The sequence below is a fragment of the Hyla sarda genome, chromosome 2 (assembly GCF_029499605.1).
Source record: "Hyla sarda isolate aHylSar1 chromosome 2, aHylSar1.hap1, whole genome shotgun sequence".
Classification (NCBI taxonomy): Eukaryota; Metazoa; Chordata; class Amphibia; order Anura; family Hylidae; genus Hyla; species Hyla sarda.
Genome location: NC_079190.1, coordinates 125,830,979 through 125,848,740, shown reverse-complemented (window position 1 = coordinate 125,848,740; position 17,762 = coordinate 125,830,979). Strand labels below are relative to the sequence as shown.

Here is a 17,762-nt window from a genome sequence, read left to right as displayed (position 1 = left end):
CTCGCGTCATGCGCAGCAGGTCCCGGCTGCTATCAGCAGCCAAGGACCCGCGGGTAATGGTGGACATCCGCGATCGTGTGGCTGTCCGCCATTAACCCCTCAGATGCCATGATCAATACAGATGATCATCCAGCATGGCAGCGGAAGGTCCCCTCACCTGGCTCCGGCTATCTCCCGGGGTCTTCTGCTCTGGTCTGAGATCGAGCAGACCAGAGCAGAAGATGACCGATAACACTGATCAGTGCTATGCTCTATGCATAGCACTGAACAGTATTAAAAAATCTAATGATTGCTATGAATAGCCCCCTATGGGGACTATTAAAGCGTTAAAAAAAATGTAAAATAAAAAAGTAAAAAAAATTGAAAAATACCCACCCCCAATAAAAAAGTAAAACGTCTGTTTTTTTCCCATTTTACCCCCAAAAAAGCGTAAAAAAAATTATTAAACATATTTGGTATCGCCACGTGCGTAAACATCTGAACCATTAAAATATATTGTTAATCATCCCATATGGTGAATGGCGTAAACGTAAAAAAAAATAAAAATGTCCAAAATTGATGCTTTTTTTGTCACATTTTATTTCCAAAAAAATGTATAAAACATTTATAAAAAGTAAAACCTAAGCAAAAGTTGTACTGATAAAAACTACAGATCATGGCACAAAAAGTAGCTTTCATACTGCCCCATATACAGAAAAATGAGAAAGTTATAGGTGGTCAAAATAGGGCTATTTCAAACATACTAATTTTGTTAAAATGGTTTGAGATTTTTGTTAATCGGTACAATTATAGAAAAGCATATAACCATGGGTATCATTTTAATCTTATTGACCAACAGAATAAAGAAAACATGTAATTTTTTACCGGAAAGTGTACAGCGTGAAAACAAAACCTTCCAAAATTTGCCAAATTGCGGTTTTCTTTTAAATTTTCCCACATAAATAATATTTGTTTGGTTTCACCATACATTTTATGGTAAAATAAGTGATGTAATTACAAAGTACAATTGGTGACACAAAAAAAAGCCCTCATATGTGTCTGTGGATGGAAGTATAAAAGAGTTATGATTTTTAGAAGGTGAGGAGGGAAAAACTAAAATGCTAAAATAAAATTGGTCTGGTCCTTAAGGCCAAAATGGGCCTGGTCCTTAAGGGGTTAAAGGGACATTGACAGCCGTTTCACCCGCACTAAATCCAATACACACAATGGAGGCGACACCTGGCATACCCAGCATGCCGGGTCCTGCCTCCAAAGCACAAAGCCGCCTAGCAATGGAGGCTAATACAACTGGTATCTCTGGCAATGGGACCGCGGATCCAGGTGATACTTTGTTATAATCCGGTTCACCTGCAGTATAACCCTGTGTATTGTGGTAATGTGGGTGAACTGGTAGTCAGTTTTAATTTAATTTCTCACTAAATATTATGTAGAACCAGTCCATTGGAGTAGACATTTAGCCACGGATAAACATAACTAAATGTTTATGCAATGTAAAACATAAAAATCATGAATACCATGCAAAGGAACCTGATAGTCTCCAAATGTGTTAGTATGTATCACAGTTATATATTGAAGAGTTTAGTTTGTATTCCACCAGCATGAATATTTGGAAAGTAGTTCTGCATGAATTCTCCTGGATTCTTTATACATTTTTACATCTACCCATACCGGACAGGCACAGGGTCCTTTTTACAAATTCTTCTCCACCTATGAACAAAACACATACACAAGTGAGAAAACAGACTGGGGGAAAAAAAAAAAAAAGCAAGAAAGAAAAGAAAAGAAAAAAAAAACCATAAAATTGAAATGTATGCCCCATCTTATCTCAGAAGGGTGTAAGACAACCCCTGCATCAGATACATTTAGCATTGCAGAAAAATATTATAATCTGACCTGAAATCATAACAAGTTAGCCGACTGTAACGCACCAATCTAATGTTTTCAATTGCTTGTGGCTAAGTCCACAATGTAGCACTGCCAAGATCACAAATTTCCCTATGCCAGTTATTCAGCTGAGGCACAAAATATAATTGTATCCTGCAGTATGACTTTGAGCTGACATGTTATCAGATCACCTCTCATTTAAATATTGTGTATTTGCCTGATGTGCATTGGGATGACAATGGTAGCTATTGAATGTTTTAGAATTGATGGTGCTCAGCAGTAAACCAATTCTAAAAATGTCAATAAAAATAAAATAAAGGAGAATTGTGCCTTGAAGCTACAGAATAAACAGTCGTGTAGATCTTTTTCCAGTAATGAATCATGACCGTGTGCGTCTACTCTGCTTCCACTTTCAGAAAAGTAACTTTACCCAAAAACCTTTTAAACACAGAAAGGAACATTTAGCTGGAAAATTAATTTTCTCCCATCAGAACTACCTCAGTCTGTTAGAATTTTGTCAATTTAAAGGGAAAATACATCCTATAAACCCCTTAAGGACATCAGGATTTTTTCATTTTTGCAATTTTGTTTTTATCTTCTTGCCTTCTATTAACCAAATCGCTTAAAATTTTCTGCCTACAAATCCATATGAGGCCTTGTTGTTTGCACCATCAATTTACAATGTAATGACATGACTAACTTTATAATAAAATCCAAAAAATCCTTTTCTATGCAGTGCATTTTGCGGTCAAAATTACACATTATCTTTATTCTGTAGGTCCATACGATTAAATGATACCCAAGTTTATATAGGTTTTGCTCTTTTTTCCCAGTGATCGGTAGTTTTTTTCAGTACCATTTTTGTTTTGATGGGACTTTTTTATTACCTTTTACAATTTTTTTCTGCTATACGAAGTGACCAAAAATCAGCAATTCTGAACTTTGGTATGTTTATACAATTAGACCATTGGCAGTGCAGTTTCATGTAAAATTTTAATAGTTCTAACATTTACTCATAAGGCGATACCACATATGTTTTTTGTTTATTTTTCAGTGACTATTTAGTGACTATTACTAGGGAAGGGGCTTATTCATATTTATTCACTTTTTATTTATTTTTTAAATTTTTTTTTGTCCCCATAGGGAATTTGTACATGCAATCTTTCAGTTACAAAGACTGAACAATGTTGTGCCATAGCACAGCATTGATAAGTGATATCCATGCAGGCTGCTGAGTTGACTTGCAGTAAGCAGATCAGACGGGACAAAGGTAGGTAGAAAGCCATTGCCCGTCCTCTCAGCTGATCAGGACCCCACAATATTGCCAGTTTGGTCCCGCTCAGCTTCCTGAGCTAGCCAGGAATGCTTTTTTACCCGTTTTAGATGCTGTGTCTAAAAGGCTAAGGCAGGTCTGAGGATAGACCAAGGAAATCATAAGTTGAATTCCCTATGGCCAGTGTCAAGTGTAGGCATTAGTCATAACAGGGACTGAGCTGTCACAGTCTTCACTAAGGTAGCACCACACAGGCTCTTGGACTGCTAGACACAAGGACAGGTATCGTGCTGTTTTTTTTTAAGAAATCAGCTCTGTTTTTCTAATCCTAGATAACAACTTAAAGCATCTGAAGACAATTAATTATTTTGTGACAATGATATCTGTCAATTGGGAGTAGATATATTAGGGTTCAAATGAATAGTCAAAATCCTTATGTGTTATCAGCAGGAAAAATATACAATTTATAAGGCCCTTTTACACTGTCTCCACTGTGCTCACCTCTGTGCTCTCCACTGTGCTTCTAGTAATGCTTGTTCCCAATAATAGGCCCCGGACATGATAATGAATAAACACTTGAGCAGCCCGGCCACAAGAATGATTGGGCCTTGTGAAGGCTCAGCAAAAATGGGCACAGATCACTGAGATTTTCTTTTTTTTTTTTTTTTATTCTTTATTATTTTCACATTTTACAAATCAATACTTACAATAATTGCAATTGAATCATCAGTACATAATATAAACAGCTTATCTCTTGTCCTCCTCTAAACTCACGTTACTGCAACCCACTCCACCCCTACCCAGAGCCAGCTAGGTTCCCTACTCTGAAATAGTCCATTCACTCTGAACTCTAGGGGCTACTTTCTTTTCTTTATAATATAAAAGTTCAAATGTCTTTATTTGTTCTACTTCACTAACCCATTCCTTCTTACATGCACCATCCGGCGCAAACCACTTCCTAAGTATCAAAATCTTTGCTAATCCAAAAATCTTTAAAACAACATTATTTCTAGCCCCACTTCATAGGCCTGAAATGTCTTCATTTTAAAAGATATTTTAACTTTAAATGTTTGCTCTACTGCTTTATAAATTGCATCCCAAAAATTATTAATCTTAGGACATCCCCATAACATATGGCATAGGTCTGCTTCAGTTGCTTGGCATTTAGGGCAATTAGATGCATCTCTTTTACCAATATTGTGGAGGAATGTAGGTGTATATGGACAATTTTTATAAGTGATATTGTATGGTTCATGTTTAAGGAGGACCGATTGATATATTTTAAAACTTCCCCCCACTCCACTTCATCTAGACTTCCCACCTCCCCGAGCCATTTATTTCTACTATTAGGTCCTCTCCTTACCACGGAGGCTTTAACAAGACCCCAATAGAGCTTTCCCAGTACCTTTTTTGTTGTTGGGGGAATACTAAATACATAATCCATAAACTCATGTTTACTAATTCCGCATCTGGGGTTCATTTTATCTTTCTCAAAGACCCTCCTTACTGAGTTATACAGAAAGAACTGGCTCTGTCTAAGATTGAACTCCATAACTAGTGTACTCCATTTTACTATATTATTATTAGTGTTGAGCGGCATAGGCCATATTCGAATTTGCGATATTTCACGAATATATGGACGAATATTCGTCATATATTCGCTAAATTTGCATATTCGTAATATTCACGTTTTATTTTCACGTATGCGAAAATTAGCATATGCTAATTTTCGCACATGCGAAAATTAGCATATGCTAATTTTCGCACATGCGAAAATTCGCACGCCAGTCTCACACAGTAATATTAGAGCCTTCTTACACCACACAAGCTGGAAGCAGAGAGGGGTGATCACTGTGATGTGTACTGTGAAAAAAAATAAAAATGAATATTCGTAATTACGAATATATAGTGCTATATTCGCGAATATTCGCGAATTCGCAAATATGCGATATTTGCGAATAAAATTTGCATTGCGAATATTCGCGAGCAACACTAGTTATTATCTACTATTAAATTATTCACTCTCCTAATATCCTGTTTTTCCCAGTTAACATACTCTTTTAGTTTAACCAATTCTGGGAAATACCCATTCTCCCATAACATTGTGTACTGTAAACTCCTTTTTATCCCAATTAATTGTCTTGTGAATTTTCATACTTTGTTTAACATTTTACACACAGGTATCCTGTTCACCATTTTGTGTAAACATCTACCACTTTCAACTATTTCCAACGTAGTACCACCCTTAATTCCCCATTTATACACACAAATGTTAAGTACATCATCCTCAATTACCATATAGTGAATTTGTGGAGCTATATAGTACAAATGCATGTTTTGAATTCCGAGTCCCCCGTTTTCCAGTGAGGAGGCCAGGAACTCCTGTTTCCTACCCCATATTAAATTATTTATCTTTTCCCTGTATACTTTTAATATGTTGTGCCCCCAATCATATCGGTGCTGCCCTTATTACATATAATACCATGAGGAATATAATCATCTTTACCAGCATAATTCTTTCTGCCATATTTAGAGGTAATTTCTTCCAAATTTGGATTGTAGTCTTTACCTTCTCTATTAATGGCCTCATGTTTAATTTTGCAAACTCCTCTATTTATTTATTTTTGAGACCTTCACTCCTAGATAATCCAGAGCTTTCTGTTCCTGCAAAACATGTATCTCTTCTGGGATTCCCCGTCTCTCCCCCTCTAACATTAATAAACCAGATTTACTCCAATTAATTTGAAAACCCGAATATAGCCCCAATACCTTTATCATTTCCATGATCATATACATATATATATATATATATATATATATATATATATACATATATATATATATATAGAACAACATAGTCTGCATATAAAAAGTATTTTTTTTCATTAATCCCGTTAATGCCAAATCCCTCTATAGCATCAGTGTCCCTTATGATTTGTGCAAATGGTTCAATAAAAATAGAAAAGAAAATGGGGCTAGGGGACAACCCTGCCTTGTACCTCTCTGTAGTATAATAGCTCCCTGGGATATTTCATTATTAATGTTAATCCTAGCCCTAGGATTATGATATAGTGTTTTCACGCCCTTAAAAATATCTTACCTAAATTCATACTAAACGCATATCACGCTAAACAGGAAGCCCCACTTCACCCTGTCAAACGCTTTATGCGTATCTAAAGGCAGGATGGAGCGGGGGTCCCCATTGCTGGCGACTGCATGTTCAAAAACATCGCATAGTCCATATCCTGGCATCTATTTAGTATTAAGGAGTGAGATTGGCCTAAATGCTTCCATTGCCTGATTATCCTACTCCTTTTTTGGTATTAGGATTATTATGGCCTCTGCCATAGAAGAGGGCAATTCCCCTCTTTCCAAGGATTCATTGATTACCTCCAAGAGGCATGATAAAAGGGATCTCTAAACTTTTTATATACCGTATATACTCGAGTATAAGCCGACCCGAGTATAAGCCGAGACCCCTAATTTCAACCCAAAATCCCAGGAAAAGTTATTGACTCGAGTATAAGCCTAGGGTGGGAAATACATCATCCCCCCCTGTCATCATCCAGAAACGTCATTAACATCATCATCATCATCACCGCCTGTCATCATCCAAACCCTCATGATCATCACCTGTCATCATCCCCTTGTCATCATCCCACCCCCCTTCATCATCCCCTTGTCATCATCCCCACCCCCTTCATCATCCCCTTGTCATCATCCCCACCCCCCTTCATCATCCCCTTGTAATCATCCCACACACACCCCTTCATCATCCCCTTGTCATCATCCTCACCCCCCTTCATCATCCCACACCCCCCCTTCATCATCCTCTTGTCATCATCCCACAACCCCCTTCATCATCCTCTTCTCATCATCCGCCCTCAGTGGTCTTCAACCTGCGGACCTCTAGAGGTTTCAAAACTACAACTCCCAGCAAGCCCGGGCAGCCATCAGCTGTCCGGGCTTGCTGGGAGTTGTAGTTTTGAAACCTCCGGAGGTCCGCAGGTTGAAGACCACTGCGGCCTTCGACACCATCCAGCCCCCTCTCACCCCCTTTAGTTCTGTACAGTACTCACCTCCGCTCGGCGCTGGTCCGGTGCTGCAGGGCTGTCCAGAGAGGAGGTGGTCCGGTGGCATAGTGGTTCCGGGCTGCTATCTTCACCGGGGGCGCCTCTTCTCCGCGCTTCCGGCCCGGAATAGAGGCGTTGCCTTGACAATGACGCAGAAGTACGTTGGCAATGAACGTACCTCTGCGTCGTTGTCAAGGCAACGTGACTATTCTGGGGCCGGGCCCGAAGCGCTTAGAAGAGGCCTCCCCGGTGAAGATAGCAGCCCGGAACCACTATCCCACCGGACGACCTCCTCTCCGGACAGTCCTGCAGCACCGGACCAGCGCCGAGCGGAGGTGAGTACTGTACAGAACTAAAGGGGGGTGAGAGGGGGCTGGATGATGTCGAAGGCCGCAGTGGTCTTCAACCTGCGGACCTACGGAGGTTTCCAAAACTACAACTCCCAGCAAGCCCGGACAGCCGATGGCTGCCCGGTCTTGCTGGGAGTTGTAGTTTTGAAACCTCTGGAGGTCCGCAGGTTGAAGACCACTGCGGGTGGAGAGTTCTCTCGAGTATAAGCCAAGGGGGGTGTTTTCAGCACGAAAAATTGTGCTGAAAAACTCGGCTTATACTCGAGTATATACGGTATATCAAATGTTAAGCCGTCCAATGCTGGGGCAGTGCTATTAGTAAATGATTTAAAAGTAGCTTCCACTTCTTCTAGGGTAATATTTTTCTTCAATGTTTTTTTTTCTCATCATCCCTTAGTCTGGGTAGTTTAGTCCTATACAAAAAATAGTCTCCATTTCTGTCTTCTTACTTTCCTTTGTGTAAAAGTCCTCATAAAAGTCTAGTGCTATTCTATTTATTTCTTCTTGATCTCTAACTTCCATCCCATTTTTATTTTTTAGTACCGTTATCCTATTCCTAGCTTTTTGATTAATAATCCCCATGAATACTTTGTTAGGTTTTTCTGTCTCTGTATATTGCCTTTGCTTCCCAAAGAAGCTAGCATGCTGTGCCTTTTCCAGCAGTAGCTTCCGGTATATTTCTTGTTCCTGATTCAGCTCGTCCCAGTTATCCTTATTCAAGTTCTTACCGTATATGTTTTCAGCTATTTTTATATTATCTAGCATCACTTTTTCTTTCTCCTTACATTTCTTCTTGAACCTAGCTATATTCCTTATTAATAACTCTCACACCTTTTTTCCTTTCACCATATGACATACCAGCAACCCGTGGTCAGAGATACCTCTAGGTTCATACATTATTTTCTTTATTACTGCTATCGCCTCAGCATTGCCCAATACATATAGCGTTTGAAGAGAAGTAAAGAAATCGGCAACTCACCATCTCAGCTGGTATAGTCTTCTTTTATTGAAGCATACTCACGTTACAATATATAACAGAGGGAGAGGGTAGTGGGGGGATAGTGATTTGCCACCGAGCTCCTGTTTCGCACACTATGCGTGCTTCCTCCGGCCAGAGGAAGGACGGAGGAAGCACGCATAGCGTGCGAAACAGGAGCTTGGTCCCACATTACTATCCCCCCACTACCCTCTCCCTCTGTTATATATTGTAACGTGAGTATGCTTCAATAAAAGAAGACTATACCAGCTAAGATGGTGAGTTGCCGATTTCTTTACTTCTCTTCAAACGCTATATGAAAATTCTACTGTGTCAGAGCACCACCAGCAGCACCCAGCCACACCGACGCATATCCAACACGCAAGTTTCCTTCATTAACACAGTGCCGTGCTAACTTTCGTATGAACTATTGCCCAATACATGGTCAATCCTAAAGGTGGTTTTATGGGTGGCATTAAAGCATGAGAAAATCTTCCTATTTGGATATAATCTCCTCCACACATCTTCCCACCCTACCTCCTTGCACTATTTATATAACAGGGTCTTACCGCTACCTAGATCTTTTTCCTGCAATTCCTTTTTCATGATGCAGTTCAAATTTCCTAACACTGGGGGGGGGGGGGGGGGGCAATATGCAAATGCTAGGATAACCAGCCGACCTTCCCAATTGGCATGCAGGAAGACATACCTTCCTCTTTGGTCCACCTGGGAGTGTATTGTCTGTAAATCAATTGCCTTATTTATTAACACTGACACTCCCGACAAGTGTTCGGAAAACGTGGAATGGAACGATTCTTTCACCCATGTTAGGGTCACCAGCATCACTCCACCCCCCCCCCCCCCAGTAGATTTCCTAGCATTGACTTTAGGTGGCATGTGAGCAATGTTTCTCCGGAGACTGCAATATCTATATTTCAATCTGCCTCTCCTCTTTCCCCCCCCCCCCTGCCTTATGATTGCAGTTTAAAACAAGTGGGGGTGCCGAAGGGGGTAATAACCTGGGTGTCGTTTTTTAAAATGTATTCCACAACAGATCAGAGTTGGTATGCGAGGGTATGCGAGGGTCGCCCTTTTTTTTCACTTCCTCCATATGACCATCCAGATGACTGGAGAGATGTAAATTATCAGCTGCAAGTCCCGCCGGTTATCACCACACAGCACGCCAACCACGCTTCACTCTGCAACTGCGATCCCTGTCATCTTCTGGGAGCACTCCGGGAGCTGTGTCACGTAAGGTCATGCTGTCACGTGTCCTCCACCTCACTGAGATTGTTTCTTGTTATAAGGAAGTGTTAGTCTGTCTAAAAGGCCTTTAAAGGGGTTGTCCATTGAAAGAAACTGTCCCAACTGTGCAGGGAAGGAGTGCACACTATTCTCATCCACTCTCCTATCCCTGCCTACTTACGTACTCACCCTAGGCAATGGGTCCGTAACCACAGTGACAGTCCCTCCCTAGACAAGTGAGGGGAGTCAACTGTCAAAATAAAAAAAAATACAATAATAGACACAGGTCAAGGTACAGTAGGGAATAGACAGACTAACAGAAGCAAAACTAACACACTCACAGAAAAAGTCAAAGTCTAATATCCGCATCAAAAAACAGGAGTTGTTAAAGTACAAAATCGCTAATACCAGAGAAGAGTCAGAGAGCAGAGCAAAAGGGACAAAATTCCAGATATTACAGATACAATAGAAAGCTAGCTAGCAGTACAAACTAAGCAAAGACTGGGAGTAGACTGCCAGCGCATATGTAGCCAGAGCAGGTGCTCCAATAAAGGTCAGCTGACCAGCCCAGACAGCCGGACGTAACCTAGCAACAAAAAAACAACAAAGAACCTGTCAGAACCTTTTAACCCTATAGGTTCTGTCAGTACCCCCTCCTTTTACCCCCCTCCTCACAGTCTTCACACAGGCTCTTGGACTTGACAGGAGCTTTGCTATAGTGAGAATAAAGGCTTCTGTTTTCAATTGCACTGTAAAGGGCACCGACTCTTCACTGGACCCCCTAACTGCTAGACACAAGGACAGGTATGGGGCTGTTTCTTTTTTTTTATTAAGAAATCAGCTCTGTTTTTCTAATCCTAGATAACAACTTAAAGCATCTGAAAACAATTAATTATTTTGTGACAATGATATCTGTCAATTGGGAGTAGATATATTAGGGATCAAATGAATAGTCAAAATCCTGATGTGTAACCAGCAGGAAAAGAGATGTCAAAGTAAAAAATTGCAAATACCCGAGAAGAGTCAGAGAGCGGAGCCAAAGGGACAAAATGCCAGATATTACAGATACAGTAGAAAGCTAGCTAGGAGTACAAACTAATCTCTTTAGCAGGCAAAGACTGGAGTAGACTGCCAGCGCATATGAAGCCAGAGCAGGTGCTCCAATCAAGGTCAGCTGACCAGCCCAGACAGCTAGGCGTAACCCAGCAACAAAAAAAACAAAACAACAAAGAATCTGTAAGAACCTGTTAACCCTATAGGTTCTAACAGTACCCCCCCTCCTTTTAGGAGGAGCCACCGGACCCTTCACAACCTGAGAGTACAGAGGTCTTGACTTGGATACAGATGGACCATCAATGTCCTCATCTGTATCCTCATCCTCCAAATCACACCATTCATTGGTGTCCTTACCAGAATCATCCTCCAGAATCTCACTACTTCCCTCTGACTGCAAGTCAACAGGAGTACCTTCCACACTCTTATTGCCCATGGTGTCACGTGACGCCGGTTCAGCCAGAGACTGATGCAAAACAGACTTTAAAATACTCTTAGATGTTAAGTCAGATTGTACACAAGATGGAACAATGCTCCCTAGAATAATTCTGCCAGGTGTAGCTCTCTGAGAGGCATGACATACCTGTGCACCCAAGTGGCCTCCACGATTGCCACTTGGACGCGGACGCTTTACACAGGAGGCGATGAAGTGTGTTTTCTCCCCACAGTAAAAACACAGGCCATTTAGTTAATGAAACCTTCTGCGCTCCTCTGGGGCATGAATTGACCCTATTTGCATGGGCTCCACCTCAGGCACAGGTCGGTTATTATAGACAGGTAAAGAGTCAAGCAAAAGAGGAGAATTGGAGGAAGATGAACACTCTTGTTTGCGCTCACGTATACGTCTATCTAAACGTACAGTTAACGTCATGGCTTGGTCAAGGGTGTCAGGAGAGGGGTAGGTCACCAGCATGTCTTTTTACCCCTTCCCACTATACGTATGCATACGTCCAATCATCCGACACGTTGCGCAATTGGACGTATGCATACGTCATAGCAATCTCCGGCACTGCCGCGGGCAGCGCAGGAGATCGGCGTCAGGACCCCGCTGTCAATCACAGCCGGAGTCCCGCCGCAGCTGCCAGAGCCGCGATCCCGGCAGCATTAACCCTATAGATGCCGTGATCAATCCTGATCACGGCATCTATGGTGTTGACAGTGAAAGCCGCGATACAATCGCGGGTCGCTGTTGGTTGATCATGACCTCCTGTATGCCTGCTATGGAAGCCTGTGAGATCCAGCCAGAGGCTAGATTGCACAGGCTGTCGTGTCTGCAGCTCATCAGGTTATACTGTGCTGCAGTACAACTGTATTGCAGCATAGTATAACGTGTAAAAAGTGTAAAAAATAAAATAAAAAGTTCTTCAATAAAAGTATGAAGTGTAAAAAGAAAAATAACAAAAATGCCCCTTTCCCAATAAAAACCCTGTATTATCACCAAAGAAGATCAAAAACACAAAACATATACATAATAGTAATTACCACATCTGTAATGACGTGTATTATAAAACAATAATGTAAATTATCCAGCACGGTGAGCGCCGTACAAAAAGAAAAAAAAAGCCCAAAATTCGCCAATTTTGGTACAAATAGCTATATAAAATAGATCAAAAGGTAGCACGTTGCACAAAAATGATACCAATAAAAAGTACAGCTCATCCCAAAAAAATAAGCCCTTACTCAATGGCATCGGACGAAAAATAAAAAAGTTACGGCTGTTGGAAAATAAATGGCAGAAAAAGAATTTTGCTCAGAAAAGGAAAAAGAACATAGAAAGCTATATAAAATGGGTATCATCATAACCGTACTGACCCACAGAATATATATAACATCACTTTTACCGCACAGTATACACCATAAAAAATAAAAATAAAAACACCAGAAATCTTCCAGCTTTTCACAATATTTTGAAGTTTTTCACAAAAAATGCTTCATGTGTGTGTCACGATTCGGCTTACAGGTAGTGGATCCTCTGTGTCAGCGAGGGATTGACGTGGACCGTGCTGGTGGACCGGTTCTAAGAGGCTACTGGTGTTCACCAGAGCCCGCCGCAAAGCGGGATGGTCTTGCTGCGGCAGTAGCAACCAGGTCGTATCCACTAGCAACGGCTCAACCTCGCTGACTGCTGAGAAGGCGTGGGACAGAAGGACTAGGCAGAGGCAAGGTCAGACATAGCAGAAGGTCGGGGCAGGCGGCAAGGTTCGTAGTCAAGATGGATAGCAGGAGTTCAGGTAACACAGGCTTTGGACAACACTAAACGCTTTCACTGGCACAAGGCAACAAGATCCGGCAAGGGAGTGCAGGGGAAGTGATCAGATATAGCCAGGGAGCAGGTGGAAGCCAATTAAGCTAATTGGGCCAGGCACCAATCATTGGTGCACTGGCCCTTTAAGTCTCAGAGAGCTGGCGCACGCGCGCCCTAGAGAGCGGAGCCGCGCGCGCCAGCACATGACAGGAGGGGCCCGGGACGGGTAAGTGACTTGGGATGTGATTCGCGAGCGGGCGCGTCCCGCTGTGCGAATCGCATCCCCGACGGCCATGTCAGTGCAGCGCTCCCGGTCAGCGGGACTGACCGGGGCGCTGCAGGGAGAGAGACGCCATGAGCGCTCCGGGGAGGAGCGGGGACCCGGAGCGCTAGGCGTAACAGTACCCCCCCCCCTTAGGTCTCCCCCTTTTTTTGTCCGACAACTGCTTTACCTGGGACGAGGACACCGGGAGTGAATGGAGGGTTTCCTCAAAGGCAGGCAGTACAGCAGGAGTGGGAATGGGGAGGGAGGGCAGAGGGTGAAGCTTGGCACGGGGCAGGGTGACACAAGGACGGGGGCCATGAGGAGGCACTGAGGCTTGCCTGACGAGACTGGGAGGGGGGGAGAGGCATCGCTTGTGGCAAGCAGAGTCCCAGTTCTTGATCTCCCCGGTGGTCCAGTCAAGGGTGGGAGAATGAAGCCGGAGCCATGGCAGACCGAGGAGGACCTCAGAGGTACAGTTGGGAAGGACGAAGAACTCAATCCTTTCGTGGTGGGGTCCAATGCACATTAAGAGGGGTTTTGTGCGGTAACGCACGGTGCAATCCAATCTGACTCCGTTGACCGCGGAAATGTAGAGCGGCTTGACGAGACGGGTCACCGGGATGCAGAATTTATTCACCAAAGACTCCAAAATAAAATTCCCAGAGGCACCAGAGTCCAAGCAGGCCACGGCTGAGAGGGAGGAGTTGGCTGAAGGAGAAATCCGCACGGGCACCGTGAGACGTGGAGAAGCAGACTTTGAACCAAGAGACGCCACACCCACGTGAGCTGGGTGCGTGCGAGCGTTTCCCAGACGTGGAGGACGAATAGGGCAATCCACCAAGAAATGCTCGGTACTGGCACAGTACAGACAAAGATTTTCTTCCCTACGGCGATTCCTCTCTTCCTGGGTCAGGCGAGACCGATCCACTTGCATGGCCTCCTCGGCGGGAGGCCCAGGCGTAGACTGCAAAGGATGCTGTGGGAGAGGTGCCCAGAGATCTAAGTCTTTTTCCTGGCGGAGCTCCTGATGTCTCTCAGAAAAACGCATGTCAATGCGGGTGGCTAAATGGATAAGTTCTTGCAGGTTGGCAGGAATCTCTCGTGCGGCCAGCACATCCTTGATGCTACTGGATAGGCCTTTTTTAAAGGTCGCGCAGAGAGCCTCATTATTCCATGATAATTCGGAAGCAAGAGTACGAAATTGGATGGCGTACTCGCCCACTGAAGAGTTACCCTGGACCAGGTTCAGCAGGGCAGTCTCGGCAGAAGAAGCTCGGGCTGGTTCCTCGAAGACACTCCGGACTTCAGCAAAGAAGGACTGGACTGTGGCTGTGGCAGGATCATTGCGGTCCCAGAGCGGTGTGGCCCAAGACAAGGCCTTTCCTGAAAGAAGGCTCACTACGAACGCCACCTTAGACCGTTCTGTAGGAAACAAGTCCGACAACATCTCCATATGCAGGGAACATTGAGACAAAAATCCACGGCAGAGTCTAGAGTCCCCATCAAATTTGTCCGGCAGGGACAAGCGGAGGCTAGGAGCGGCCACTCGCTGCGGAGGGGTTGCAGGAGCTGGCGGAGGAGATGGTTGCTGCTGTAGCAGAGGCAGAAGTTGCTGTAACATGGTGGTCAACTGCGACAGCTGCTGTCCTTGTTGGGCAATCTGCTGCGATTGCTGAGCGACCACCGTGGGAAGGTCAGCGAGACTTGGCAGCGGCACCTCAGCGGGATCCATGGCCGGATCTACTGTCACGATTCGGCTTACAGGTAGTGGATCCTCTGTGTCAGCGAGGGATTGGCGTGGACCGTGCTGGTGGACCGGTTCTAAGAGGCTACTGGTGTTCACCAGAGCCCGCCGCAAAGCGGGATGGTCTTGCTGCGGCAGTAGCAACCAGGTCGTATCCACTAGCAACGGCTCAACCTCGCTGACTGCTGAGAAGGCGTGGGACAGAAGGACTAGGCAGAGGCAAGGTCAGACGTAGCAGAAGGTCGGGGCAGGCGGCAAGGTTCGTAGTCAAGATGGATAGCAGGAGTTCAGGTAACACAGGCTTTGGACAACACTAAACGCTTTCACTGGCACAAGGCAACAAGATCCGGCAAGGGAGTGCAGGGGAAGTGATCAGATATAGCCAGGGAGCAGGTGGAAGCCAATTAAGCTAATTGGGCCAGGCACCAATCATTGGTGCACTGGCCCTTTAAGTCTCAGAGAGCTGGCGCGCGCGCGCCCTAGAGAGCGGAGCCGCGCGCGCCAGCACATGACAGGAGGGGCCCGGGACGGGTAAGTGACTTGGGATGCGATTCGCGAGCGGGCGCGTCCCGCTGTGCGAATCGCATCCCCGACGGCCATGTCAGTGCAGCGCTCCCGGTCAGCGGGACTGACCGGGGCGCTGCAGGGAGAGAGACGCCGTGAGCGCTCCGGGGAGGAGCGGGGACCCGGAGCGCTAGGCGTAACAGTGTGTTACGCCGAGCGCTCCGGGTTCCCGCTCCTCCCCGGAGCGCTCGCAACTTCCTCGCATTTGCAGCGCCCCGGTCAGACCTGCTGACCGGGTGCGCTGCAATATCTCTCTCAGCCGGGATGCGATTCGCGATGCGGGAGGCGCCCGCTCGCGATGCGCATCCCGGCTCCCGTACCTGACTCGCTCCCCGTCGGTCTTGTCCCGGCGCGCGCGGCCCCGCTCCTTAGGACGCGCGCGCGCCGGGTCTCTGCAATTTAAAGGGCCACTGCACCACTGATTGGCGCAGCAGGCTTAATTAGTGTGTTCACCTGTGCACTCCCTATTTATACATCACTTCCCCTGCACTTCCTTGCCGGATCTTGTTGCCATCGTGCCAGTGAAAGCGTTTCCTTGTGTGTTCCTAGCCTGTGTTCCAGACCTCCTGCCGTTGCCCCTGACTACGATCCTTGCTGCCTGCCCTGACCTTCTGCTATGTCCGACCTTGCTCTTGTCTACTCCCTTGTACCGCGCCTATCTACAGCAGTCAGAGAGGTTGAGCCGTTGCTGGTGGATACGACCTGGTTGCTACCGCCGCTGCAAGACCATCCCGCTTTGCGGCGGGCTCTGGTGAATACCAGTAGCAACTTAGAACCGGTCCACCAACACGGTCCACGCCAATCCCTCTCTGGCACAGAGGATCCACCTCCAGCCAGCCGAATCGTGACAATGTGTCAACTAAAATGCACCAGTTCTATAAAGTACAATATGTCACGGAAAAACTATCTCAGAATCGCTCTGCTCAGAAAAAGTGTTCTAAAGTTATTACCATTTAAAGAGATACATGTCAAATAAAAAAAAAGAGCCTGGTCATAGAGGTAAAAAAAAATGGGTCGGTCCTTAAGGGGTTAAGGTGTCAGATAATCCCAATCTAAACTGACAAATCAAGGCTGGAGTAGTCCAGGCCACCCACCACTTTCTAAAATCTGCACAGTACTCCTCTACTGGTCTGCGACCTTGCTTTAACTCTTTGGGGTCAGAGGGTGTATGCATACGCCCTCGTGTCCCGTCACTTAAGGACGGAGGGCGTATCCATACGCCCTCCATATTTCCAATCACCGCAGCTCGCTGGAAGGTGATCGGACCGGGATGACTGCTGATATCTATCAGCAGGCATCCCGTGGAAATGCCTTGGGGGGGTCCTGAGACCCCCCATGTCGGCGATTGCAGCAAATCGCAGGTCACTTCAGACCTGCGGTTTGCCGCGATGTGGGTCAATCGGGTCACTGGTGACCTGATCGCCCGGAAAATAAGAATGATCAGAGCTGTTAGAGCCAGCTCCAACCATCCTAAATGATAGGAGTGAGGTGGCAGTGTTGCCACCCCCTCCTATCCCCTGCCATTGGTCGATCAGGCTGACCACCAATGGCAGGAGAGGGGCGGGGGGTTAGAGTTAACTTCCCCGCTCTGCCCACCGATCGAAGTCGGGGCAGAGAGGGGGGGACACGGGCGAAGAGGGGGGAGCATGGTCCGGCTTACCGGACCGACGGAGGCGACAGCAGCAGCATCATGGAGGAGCAGCGTCATCATCGGAGCGGCGGCCGGAAAGTGCGCATGGAGAAGGCTGCGGTGAAGATCGCGGTAAGTGATCTTCACTGTGGCCTTCTAAAAGCTGCAAAACTACAACTCCCAGCATGCCCACACAGCCAAACGCTGTCTCGGCATGCTGGGAGTTGTAGTTTTGCAACATCTGGAGGGTCACAGTTTGGAGACAACTTTGTAGTGGTCTCTAAACTGTGGTCCTCCAGATGTTGCAAAACTACAATTTTCAGCATGCTCTGACTGTCTGGGCATGCTGGGTGGTCTCCAAACTGTAGCCCTCCAAATGTTGCAAAAGTACAATTCCCAGCACGGCCAGATAGTCAGGGATGCTGAGCATGTAGTTCTGCAATATCTGGCCCTTCAGATG

The 17,762-nt window shown here is 45.4% G+C and overlaps 1 long non-coding RNA gene across 2 annotated transcripts in view; it reads right to left on the bottom strand.

Annotated features, from left to right (window-relative positions):
- Positions 1–1,222: 1,222 nt before the first annotated feature.
- The window catches only part of LOC130357726 (uncharacterized), a 133,866-nt gene continuing 117,326 nt past the window's right edge, over positions 1,223–17,762 (bottom strand). For both annotated transcript variants that reach the window (XR_008889233.1, XR_008889235.1), the window contains one exon: positions 1,223–1,707. This is a non-coding gene — a long non-coding RNA (uncharacterized LOC130357726). The remainder of the gene's footprint in view (positions 1,708–17,762) is intronic.